Below are 12,753 nucleotides of genomic sequence, written 5' to 3' on the forward strand. Positions count from 1 at the left end.
GGTGCGCGGTTTAAGGCGATATGTCATGGACTGCGCGGCCCCTCCCACCGGAGGTTCGAGGCCTCCAGCGGGCATGTGTGTATGTGTTGTTCTTAGAGTAAGTTACTTTAAGTTAGTTTAAGTAGTGCGTAACTCTAAGGACCGATGACCTAAGCAGTTTGGTCCCTTAGGAATTCACACACATTTGAACATTCTGATAGTACGTTTGTCGCTGTTCTCATTTGTGCAGCTTATCTTTACTTTCGTATTTCCTCTATTTACTCTCAGCCCGTATTCTGTAAATCTTAGACATATCATTCCATTCAACAAATCCTGTAACTGTTATTCACTTTTACTGTGGATAGTAATGCCATCATTATCATTGGTAACCTTCCACCTTGAATTATTTTAACCCCACTATTGAACCTTTCTGCCAACGGCCTTGCCGTAGTGGATACACCGGTTCCCGTCAGATCACCGAAGTTAAGCACTGTCGGGCTGGGCTACAACTTTGATGGGTGACCATCCAGTCTGCCGAGCGCTGTTGGCAAGCGGGGTGCACTCAGACCTTGTGAGGCAAACTGTGGAGCTACTTGATTGGGAAGCAGCGGCTCCAGTATAGGAAACTGACATATGGCCGGGAGAGCGGTGTGCTGACCACATGACCCTCCATATCCGCATCCAATGACGCCTATGGGCTGAGGATGGCACGTCGGCCGGTCGATACCGTAGGACCTTCCTGGCCTGTTTGGGAGTAGTTTAGTTTATTGAACCTTTCTGTTATTCTCGTCATTCCCTCTTCGATGTATACACTGAACAGTAAGGAGAAAGACTACATCCCTGCCTTACACACTTTTTAATTTAAGCTCTTCTTTCTTCTTCTTCCACTCTTATTGTTCCCTCTTCTCTTTGTAGTACTGTATATTATCCGTCTGTCCCTATAGCTAAGCCCAATTTTACTCAGAATTTTCTCGTTTTTCATTGCCGAACGCTTTTCCCGGATCAACAAATCCTGTTAACGTGCCTGGACTTTTCTTCAGACTTGCTTCCATTGTCAACCCCAACTTCAGCACTGCTTCTCTGGTGTCTTCACCTTTTCTAAAGCCAAATTGATCGTCACCTAACATTATAATTTTCTTTTTCTTTCTTCTGTATGTTATTCTTGTCACCAACTTGCATGCATGAGCTGTTAGGCTGATTGTGCAGTAACTCTTGCTGGCTCTATCTATCTTCGAAATTCTGAGGATGATGTTTTTCCGAAATCCTGGTAATAGATCGCCAGTCTCATAGATCCTACACAGCAACGTGAATAGTTGTTCTGTTGCTACATCCCCCAATGAAACAGAAATTCCGATGAAATATTATTTATCCCTACCTGTCTTATGTGAGCTCAAGTCCTCCAAAGCCCTTCTAAATTCTGATTTTAATACTGGATTCCCTGTCTTTTCACTACTGACTCCTGTTTCTCCTCCTGCCACGTCATCAGAGGAGCGATGGTAATTTTCATATTACATTCCTTAGAAATTTGGTTCAGTCTGTAGATGGATCTTTGTAGCGAAATCTTGCTATCTTGTACAAATGCCACCGCTTGAGCAAAAAGCATAGTATTAAAAAATATGTCAGGCTATACTCTCAAGCACGGATCAATCCGTTGTTTCTATGTTCCAGTCATATCATCAATGCTTATATTATATTTAATGGCCAGTACATTAAAATTACTACACCACGAAGATGACGTGCTACAGACGCGAAATTTAACCGACAGGAAGAAGATGTTGTGATATGCAAATGATTAGCTTTTCAGAGCATTCACACAATGTTGGCGCCGGTAGCGACACCTGCAACGTGCTGACATGAGGAAAGTTTTCAACTGATTTCTCATACACAAACAGCAGTTGACCGGCGTTGAATGGTGAAACATTGTTGTGATGCGTCGCATCAGGAGGATAAATGCGTACCATCACGTTTCCGACTTTGATAAAAGTCGTATTGTAGCCTATCGCTATTGCGGTTTATCGCATCGCCACACTGCTGCTCGCGTTTGTCGAGATACAATGACTGTTAGCAGGATATGGAATCGGTGGGTTCAGGAGGGTAATACGGAACGCCGTGCTGGATCCGAACGGCCTCGTATCACTAGCAGTCGAGATGACAGGCATCTTATCCGCATGGCTGTTACGGATCGTGCATCCAGAGTCAACAGATGGGGACGTTTGGAAGACAACAACCATCTGCACGAACAGTTGGACGGCGTTTGCAGCAGCATGGACTATCAGCTCGGAGACCATGGCTGCGGTTACCCTCGACGCTGCACCACAGGCAGGAGCGCCTGCGATGGTGTACTCAACGACTAACCTGGGTGCACGAATGGCAAAACGTCATTTTTTCGGATGAATTCAGGTTCTGTTTACAGCACCATCATGGTCGCATCCGTGTTTGGTGACATCGCGGTGAACGCACATTGGAATCGTGTACTCGTCATCGCCATACTGGCGTATCACCCGGCGTGATGGTATAGGGTGCCATGGGTTACACATCTCGGTCACCTCTTGTTCGCATTGACGGCACTTTCAACAGTGGACGTTACATTTCAGATGTTTTACGATCCGTGGCTCTACCCTTCATTCGATCCCTGCGAAACCCTACATTTCAGCAGGATAGTGCACGACCACATGTTACAGGTCCTGTACGGGCCTTTCTGGATACAGAAAATGTTCGACTGCTGTCCTGGCCAGCACATTTTCCAGATCTGTCACCAATTGAAGACGTCTCGTCTGGTCAATGGTGGCCGAGCAACTGGCTCGTCACAATACGCCAGTCACTACTCTTGATAAACTGTGGTATCGTGCTGCAGCTGCATGGGCAGCTGTGCCTGTACACGCCATCCAAGTTCTGTTTGACTCAATGCCCAGGCGTATCAAGGCCGTTATTACGGCCAGAGGTGGTTGTTCTGGGTACTGATTCCTCAGGATCTATGCACCCAAATTGCGTGAAAATGTGTCCGCTAACGTTATACCACGATAATTATTGCAGTCTGAGCCGTGGTAAAATTTGCTGTTTTTAAGAGCGCGCCGCATCGCGTGGTGTAAAGCAGTCGCCCTCCGTTTCTGGCGGTGGCGCCGCTGTGGCAATCGCAGCTTTTGTGTCTCCCTCTGGTGAGAAAAGTTGCCGATTCACGTGCATTTAAGGGGCTCTATGAGGTCGGCAAAGGCTCCCTTACTGTCTGCGCACGTCCTGTCCGTCTCACCCCCACCCTCACCTACCTTGGCCTCACCATTGACCGTCACCTCACCTGGATCCCTCATCTCCGATCCATCCAATCCAAAGCCCACAACCGCCTCCGCCTCCTCAAACTCCTCTCTGGCCGGACATGGGGGTTGCACCCCTCCACCATCCTCCACACCTACAAATCCTTAATCCGTCCCATCCTCTGTTATGCCAGTCCTGCCTGGATATCTGCCCCCCCCCCAAATTCTATCAGTCCCTCCAGATCCTTGAGCGTCATGCACTTCGCCTCGCCTTCCGTATCCGCCTCCCGTCCCCCACACGGATCCTCTATGATCTCATTCCTTTCCCCCATCTGCTCCTCTTCCTCGAACATATCCGCATCCTCTACACCTCCCGCCGTCTTGAACCCCCTCACCCCCTGGTTGCTCCTCTCCTCTCCCATCCTCGCCCCCTGCCACGTCTTCACCGTTGTGTCCCCCCTACCCTCCATCTCTACACCCACCATCTCCTTTCCCAAGGTGGCTTCCGTCAGCTCCCCCTCCCGGATGATGCCCTCTCTCCCTCCATTTATCCTTCCTATCAACTCTGATCCTCCCTCCCCCTCCTTTCCTCTGTCCTTTCCCTGGGCTCCCTCTTCCCCCCCCCTTCCGTCCTGTTTCCTCCCCACTACGGCTCTCCCTACCTCCCTTCTCCCCCCCAGTCCTTTTGTATTCCCCTCCTCTACCTACCCCCCTCCCTGTCGCGTCTGCCCCCTACCCCTCTTATGGGTCCTCATCCTCCATCAGCTCCTTTCCCGGTTCCCCGCCCCCCTTCGCTTTTACTCTCCTTTCCCCCTTTTGTTTTCCCATCTCCTGTCCAGTTTCCCCCACCTGCTCTCGACTGTGGTGTCACCTTTGCCGACTTTTTCGTGCTGTGTTCTAGTGCCTATTCAGTGTTGTGTTGCGAACAGAAACCATGCTGTCGCTGGGTGTGAATTTTATATACTTTGCGAACAGAATCCAGACTGTCGCCGTGTTTTTTTTAACTGTCTGTTGTTTTTCCCTGTCTGCTCCGTATGTATTTTTATTCGCTTCATCATCCCTCTGTTGCTTGTTTTAATTTCCCCATTTTCTTTTCACCTTGTTACTCACTAAGTCCCCGATTTTATCGCCTGTTTTTTATTATTATTTATTCTCCTGCTCTTTGTCAGAAAATCTGTAGGCTGCAGAGCGGCGTCCTAAGCTGCTGCCAGCCCGCCCCCTTTGGGGGGAATTGAAATTCAATAAAGGAAAAAAAAAAAAAAAAAAAGTCGGCAAAGGGTCAGTCTCTCAGTCTCGGCGAGTCTGGTCAGTTGGTCAGCCGGGTCAGTGTGGGGCAGTCAGTGTCTGTCTGTCGTCCGGACTGCTAGTACGCGTTAGGCCGCCAGTCTGCTCGAGTTGCTTGGGCAATGGTTATTGGCGGTTGGATCGGTCGGTTGGTTGGTCGAGCACAGAGACACGAGTTGACTTGTACGTCTTGAGCGTCGGTGCATGTGAGGTCGCCACATGAGTCCAGTGGGCCGCGCCGTATAGAAAGGGGTAGTGGCTTCGCGGTTGACACGACAGCGACAGGAGTCAACCCACGACATCGGTCTGGCCGGGGCGAGCTGCGACGCCCTGAGACGGGAGATCGGCGCGCCTTCCTGCGTCCGTTGAAGCGGCTGGCAGCGGACCGTTCGGGAGAGCGTTCGGGGTGCTGCGCCAGGTCTTCGCCAGAAATCGCAGTTTATTAGAAGTTAAGTGATTGTAGATATGTTGTTTCCTTTACTTCTTAAGTTCTACTTGTTTTTCTGGTGAGGTCAACAGCCGCTTTGTTTTGGGGCCGTTCCACCATTCTTCTCCGTTTGCCCACCCGCGGGAAGGTGGTTATTTATGAATTGGGTGGTCCGTTTTTCCTTACGGAGTTGGGGCGGTTTAGAGCAATCTGCGGTTCGGGTTGTTCAGTAATCCCCCTGTAAATCTGCCATACGTTAATAGCTGCCTCTGTCATGTTTGTCGGATTTGGTGTTAACGAATTTATTGCTTATGGTGTAAAGGCCGAATTCCTGAAATATGTTTTTATCTTGCATATCATCTTGCGAGGTGGTACATGTGTAATGTAGAGCAAGTTGGTACATTTTATGTAAAACTGCATGTCATAGATTTTATTTAAATGGTCATTTTAGTATATAAAGTTGCCGCCCTTCCACCGTAAGAGTTCTTTCAAAAACAAATTGCTCTTTTGGTGACAAATAATTTTAATGTGAGTGTTTTGTACCATTTCCATCCCTCTTACGGGGTGCATAGTTTATGTGTTCGTGTGAGTTGTTAAAATTTTTAGTTTAAAGTAATCTGGTGTGATGCAGAGTTGCACCAGTGTAGTCTTTCAGAGGTTGTTGTGAACGGTCGTAACTACGGCCATGTTAAAAGGGAGCGGCGAGGTTCTCAGCCCGAAAGCTCATACCATATTTCTGCCTCTGAATAAATTGTAACTTGATATTTACAGGGACCTTTCTGATTGTAATTTTAAAACTGTTTCAAAACAACAAAAGGGGCTTTTAGAAATAAAATTTCCATTTATTAAACAAAATTTAATTCGTTTCATTAGTTACCCTTTGGCAACTACTGATTAGATGTGTTAATGTTATTGATGAATCGCTAGTAAATAAAGTAAATTCTTAAGGAAAGGTTTTGAAAGTAAATTCACAGTTCACAATCATTCCATTTATTTCTTTTAAACACTGATATGACATCTCCAACTGTCCAACATATTTCATTTTTTTTCTTAGAGTGTATTTTACATAAATGCGAAATGGCATAGCAAATGATGGCATTTATTACCTTGATAAGAAAGCGTTGTAATGTAACGTTCGGCTCAAGTAGTTTTGAATTTAGATTACAAACGCCACATAATTAATACCTTTATGTGAACAATGGTACCTTTTCCTTAGTTTAATTAACAGTTGAAGACACACAAATCGGAATTTCCACCTAATTTATCTTATTAGAAAGTGCTAGTTACAGGTGTGCGACTACATTATCTTCAACTGCCCTTCCGGCTGTAGCCTAATCAATAATCAGTTTACGTTCATTAGGGAGTAATTAATTTGCGCACGCCGTCGACACTGATTAGTCATGGAGGGCAGCCTAAATCCCGTCACGGTAGAGAGCTTGCTGATTGAGTGTGTGAGAGAGAGCGCTGACTGTGTAAACATTGCACTTCCCTATCAGCATTCAGGAGCAACCTGACCTTGGTCAACGAGGGTTTTGCGTAACAGCTGTCATACGCGATATAAAAACTCAAGTTTGTGCTCATATTGCACGTTTTTCGAATGAAAAATGTGCAAGAGTCTTTTCGCGACGACTTTTAATGCTAGATTAGTTTGGTTGAAGATTCATAAAACAAGGTTGTATACATGAAAGAAGCTGGAGATACTGACAGATTTCAGATAGATTATATAATGGTAACACAGAGACCTAGGAACCAGGTTTTAAATTGTAAGACATTTCCAGGGGCAGATACGGACTCTGACCACAATCTATTGGTTATGAACTGTAGATTAAAACTGAAGAAACTGCAAAAAGGTGGGAATTTAATTAGATGGGACCTGGATAAACTGACTAAACCAGAGGTTGTACAGAGCTTCAGGGAAAGCATAAGGGAACGATTGACAAGAATGGGGGAAAGAAATACAGTAGAATAAGAATGGGTAGCTTTGAGGGATAAAGTAGTGAAGGCAGCAGAGGAACACGTAGGTAAAGAGACAAGGGCTAGTAGAAGTCCTTGGGTAACAGAAGAAATATTGAATTTAATTGATGGAAGGAGAAAATATAAAAATGCAGTAAATGAAGCAGGCAAAAAAGGAATACAAATGTCTCAAAAATGAGATCGACAGGAAGTGTAAAATGGGTAAGAAGGGATGGCTAGAGAACAATGTAAGGATGTAGAGGCTTACCTCACGAGGGGTAAGATAGATACTGCCTACAGGAAAATTAGAGAGATCTTTGGAGATAAGAGAACCACTTGTATGAACATCAAGAGCTCATATGGAAACCTAGTTCTAAGCAAACGAGAGAAACCAGAAATCTGGAAAGAGTATTCAGAGGGTCTATACAAAGGCGATGTTCTTGAGGACAATATTATGGAAATGGAAGAGAATGTAGATGAAGATGAAATAGGAGATATGATACTGCGTGATGAGTTTGACAGAGCACTGAATGACATAAGTTGAAACAAGGCCCCGGGAGTAGACAACATTCCATTAGAACTGGTGACAGCCTTTGGAGAGCCAGGCCTAACAAAACTCTACCATCTAGTGAGCAAGATGTATGAGACAGGCGAAATACCCTCAGACCTCAAGAAGAATATAATAATTCCAATTTCAAAGAAAGCAGGTGTTGACAGATGTGAAAATTACCGAACTATCAGTTTAATAAGTCACTGCTGCAAAATACTAACACGAATCCTCTACAGACGAATTGAAGAACTGGTAGAAGCGGACCTCGGGGAAGATCAGTTTGGATTCCGTAGAAATGTTGGAACACGTGAGGCAATACTGACCCTACGACTTATCTCATAAAATAGATTAAGGAAAGGCAAACCTACGTTTCTAGCATTTGTAGACTTAGAAAAGGCTTTTAGCGATTTTGACTGGAATACTCTCTTTCAAATTATGAAGGTGGCAGGGGTAAAATACAGGGAGCGAAAGGCTATTTACAATTTGTACAGAAACCAGATGGCAGTTATGAGTCGAGGAACATGAAAGAGCAACAGTGCTTGGGAAGGGAGTGAGACAAGGTTGTAGCCCCTCCCCGATGTTATTCAATCTGTATATTGAGCAAGCAGTAAAGGAAACAAAAGAAAAATTCTGAGTAGGAATTAAAATCCATGGGGAAGAAACAAATACTTTGAGGTTCGCGATGACATTGAAATTCTGTCGGAGACAGCAAGGGACTTAGAAGAGCAGTTGAAAGGAATGGACAGTGTCTTGAAAGGAGGGTATAAGAAGAACATCAACAAAAGCAAAACGAGGATAAAGGAATGTAGTAGAATTAAATCGGGTGATGCTGCCGGAATTAAATTAGGGAATGAGAGACTTAAAGTAGTAAAGGAGTTTTGCTATTAGGGGAGCAAAATAAGTGATGATGGTCGAAGTAGAGAGGATATAAAATGTAGACTGGCAATGGCAAGGAAAGCGTTTCTGAAGAAGAGAAATTTGTTAACATTGAGTATAGATTTAAGTGTCAGGAAGTCATTTCTGAAAGTATTTGTATGGAGTGTAGCCATGTATGGAAGTGAAACATGGATGGTAAATAGTTTGGACAAGAAGAGAATAGAAGCTTTCGAAATGTGGTGCTACAGAAGAATGCTGAAGATTAGATGGGTAGATTACATAACTAATGAGGAGGTACTGAATAGAATTGGAGAGAAGAGGAGCTTGTGGCACAACTTGAGTAGAAGAAGGGATCGGTTGGTAGAACTTGTTCTGAGGCATCAAGGGATTACCAATTTAGTATTGGCGGGCAGCGTGGAGGGAAAAAATCCTAGAGGGAGACAAAGAGATGAATATACTAAGCGGATTCAGAAGGATGTAGGTTGCAGTAGGTACTGGGAAATGAAGGAGCTTGCACAGGATAGAGTAGCATGGAGAGCTGCATCAAACCAGTCTCTGGACTGAAGACCACAATAACAACAACAACATCAATATTTGCTACCTATTGTAGTAAATCAGTTTTCCTTATTTCTGCCTCAGCGTAAAAACGGTAGACAATATTAAATAGATTTGATCACGTACGATAAATAGGGGAAAGATCTACACTAATCTCAACCTGTTTTTTTTTTTTTTTTTGCCTCTCTCTTTGCTCAGACTGAGGCTACACGCGTGAACTTCAGTAGTCGTTCATCGTTGAAAGCAGCAACAAATTTTTTGTGATTAGCTTCGCCATTAACTGATGTCTGCCGGCCAGTGTGACCGAGCGGCTCTAGGCGCTTCAATGTGGAACTGCGCGACTGCTACGGTCACTGGTTCGAATCCTGCCTCGGTCATGGATGTGTGTGTTGTCCTTAGGTTAGTTCGGTTTAAGTAGTTATAAGTTCTAGGGGACTGATGACCTCAGATGTTAAGTCCCACAGTGCTCAGAGGCATTTGAAACGTCTGAACCAAATCAAATAATGTGTTGGATGTAAATGCACAACCTATCATAAGCTATATGGGGTCCCTAGCATAATTCGAATTTTGGGTGGCTGTGGGCCTGGAAAGAGAGTAAGGAATAAAAATAAGTTCAAAAGTCTTCAAATGTGTGTTAATTCCTAAGGGACCAAACTGCTGAGGTCATCGGTTCCTTGACTTACACACTACTTTAAACTAACTTATGCTAAGAACAAACCCATGCCCGTGGGAGGACTCGAACCTCCGGCGTGAGGGGCCGCGCGTCCGTGACATTGAGCCTCAAACCGTGCGGCCATTCCGCGCGACTGTAAAAATAAGCATCTGGATGTAATACGGGAAGGAAATTCAGACAACCGTGATTCCAAATATCCTGTTTTTGTAGCCTCTGAAACATCCTCGACTGGAAGCATTCCACCTTATATACATAGGTGTTAAAAAAGCGTGGGCTGCAGCCAACTCTCAAGTTACAACTAACACGAATTTAGTATCTTCAAATAGCCTTTATGAAGGAAGGAATGAGAGAGTACTAGGAATGGCAGTTATCGCTAAAACTACCGGTTTTCGGTTATACCGCTTTGTTCATTTTCTGTTTAACCCGCCTGTTAAAATCGCTCAATATTAATGGTTTCAGAAATAACCGACCTCCGGTTTCCCATTGCTGTTATTTCGAGTAATAAACGTAGACATCGAACAAAGAATTAACCATTTTAAGACTCCCTCAGGCTTTTGGATTACACTTTTCAAGATACGTAAAATCAAAAATTAAATAAAATAGGCAAATAAAAGGAAGCTTAGTACGTCTACCATTCGCTGCTTATCTCGAAAAGTAGTGAGGGTTTGAGTACTACTAAATATCACCAGTACTCTTCCCGATTCTAATTTTTTTGAAACTCTTCTCAAAACTCGTGTTGTAATCGGGGGTCATAGCATGGCTAGGGCATTACGAATAATAGGTGCTAAAGAGTGAAAACTGAGGTTGGGACAACTCTTGTTTTTCCGTTAAGTCGTTCATTTCCAAGAGCTAAAAGTACCTAAAGACGTATTACATAGACACAGGCAGCAGATCGGCTGCTTTCTACTTTCACTGCAAGCTACGAATTGTAAAGTTTTTAATTTATTGCTGTTATCGTAATTTCCTTTCTCTTTTGTTATTTCATAGAAGTGGCAGAGGAATAATAAGCTTTTGCGTAAAATTTGTAGTGTACCTTCATTTATTCTTTCGAATGAAAAACTCATTTCGTATTCACATATATTTATTTACTTTCTAACAAGCTCTGGGTAAGTCTTCCACACCGCTAATCCACACGCATGTTCTGCTACGCCACGCTACATGGCAACAAATTTATCACTGCCTCAGCAATGCACCACCGATCATTGCGTCACGTGTTCGTGGCTCTTTTCTAACTGCGGGCACTGTTACTAAAATAGCGCTGATGCCTTTTTCCATTTTTCAGTATCTCCTATGAAACCTAGGTTTTACTACAGGAGAAGGTCGAGCACTTAAAACAGACGTAAAATATTTCAAAAATGGCGAACTCTCGGAATCTTATTTCAAAAAAAGTGTTGAGCTGATTTATCTTGACTTGATAAGCGTCGAAACTGGTATCCTGAGCCAGCTTTAAAGAAGCCAGACGATTGAAGAATAAATTAATCACCCATCTGCTTCTTAAGGAAAAGTAACTTTTGGGTGAACGCTCTAATTTGGTTGTGCACGTCAACTACTAGCTGCTCTTTGCCCTGCAATGGCAGATTTAATTTATTCAGATGAGTAGTTATGTCAGCTAAAAGCGATAAGTCTGATATCCACTTTAAATCTTCCACACAGAGATGTCTTCCACTTTCATTTCGAAAAAGAGACATTTCCTAACGAATGGGAAAGAAAGCAACAAGAAATTTTGCGGGACTTGGCGAACCAACTGTGCTCCGCTTGCAGATCTATCAGATATCCTTTGAATTTAAGGGGATTTATACCGTGACGCCGTAAGTAATTCATGCACTTTGAAGGGTGACTGTCTTATTTCTCACGGCGTTTTCGAGAAATTCTGCCCTTAAATGTGAATGAAGTTGCGAATCTAATAAATGCACGCAACATCTGTAACGTCGATATAACCATGTTCCTTGTAAGTCTTTCTTTGAGATCGGAGATATTGGTCAGAGAGGTATTTTTTTCTTTATTTTTTTTTTAGGGATCAGCAGTCAGTGTATGGCAGCCAGTCCGGCAATGGACTTGTTTTGAAAAGGATCGAAACTGGCCTGCCGTATAGTGGACCCAGCATTATTTGAAAAGGATGTTGTACTAATATATTCTGAGGAAACATTTTGTGGAACTGGGATGATATGAATGCAAAAATGTCAGAAGGGAAGTTTTCTAAGGTAATATAGTTTGTTTTTTTAATATTCGTAACTGTGTAGTTTCTTATTGTTAGAATGTTTAGAGTATGCTTAAAGTTTACATTAGAAATTTTATAGTGAAGAAAATGGATTCGTCTTGTAATTGAAACAAGTGTGAGGAAGAAATTGTGCACAGGAAAATGATTAATAAATACTTTGCTAACATGTCAAGTTGTGAGAACTTTACAAAGGGGCGCATCGTTACGTTTTAATGAAGCGTAGTTAAACTTGGAGTGCCGGCCCTTGGTGGCCGAGCGGTTCTAGGCGCTTCAGTCTGGAACCGCGCGACCGCTACGGTTGCAGGTTCGAATCCTGCCTCGGGCATGGATGTGTGTGATGTCCTTAGGTTCGTTAGGTTTACGTAGTTCTAAGTTCTAGGGGACTGATGACCTCAGAAGTTAAGTCCCATAGTGCTCAGAGCCATTTGAACCATAAACTTGGATTCTTTCTCCTCATTTATCAATCGTTAAGTTTAAATCCTCATTTTTCATTCTTAACCTTAATGAATTTGTTTGTATACTCGAGTTGTTGCACATCGCGAGCTTTGTGCTGCCGAAGCATTTTTATGAAAAGTGGCCAGGTACCGTCTTGCCCTGCACATCGGAAATAAGGTAAATTAAATTTGGTTTTGGACAGTCAGATCATTATTTCTAATAGTGAGAGGTTGCAAGGCAGACGGGCGTTCCGTATGCACGGGTAGGCCAATGAATCTTGATGGTAAATAAATTCAGCTTGCATTACATCACCTAGTTCCACTGCTTCAGCACGCAGTGCCTCTTGATGAATGAAACTATACTGAAGCGACAAAGAAACTGGAAAGGCATGCGTATTCAAATACAGAGATCTGTGAACCGGCAGGATATGGCGCGGCGTTCCGCTACGCCTGTTGTTGTTGTTGTGGTCTACAGTCCAGAGACTGGTTTGATGCAGGTCTCCATGCTACTCTATCCTGTGCAAGCTTTTTTCATCTCCCAGTACCTACTGCAACC

The 12,753-nt window shown here is 43.7% G+C and overlaps 1 pseudogene; it reads left to right on the forward strand.

Moving 5' to 3' along the window:
- Positions 1–411: 411 nt before the first annotated feature.
- LOC126425633 (5S ribosomal RNA) lies at positions 412–529 on the forward strand (annotated as a pseudogene).
- The last annotated feature ends 12,224 nt before the right edge of the window (positions 530–12,753 follow it).

This window comes from Schistocerca serialis, chromosome 10 (assembly GCF_023864345.2).
Source record: "Schistocerca serialis cubense isolate TAMUIC-IGC-003099 chromosome 10, iqSchSeri2.2, whole genome shotgun sequence".
Classification (NCBI taxonomy): domain Eukaryota; kingdom Metazoa; phylum Arthropoda; class Insecta; order Orthoptera; family Acrididae; genus Schistocerca; species Schistocerca serialis.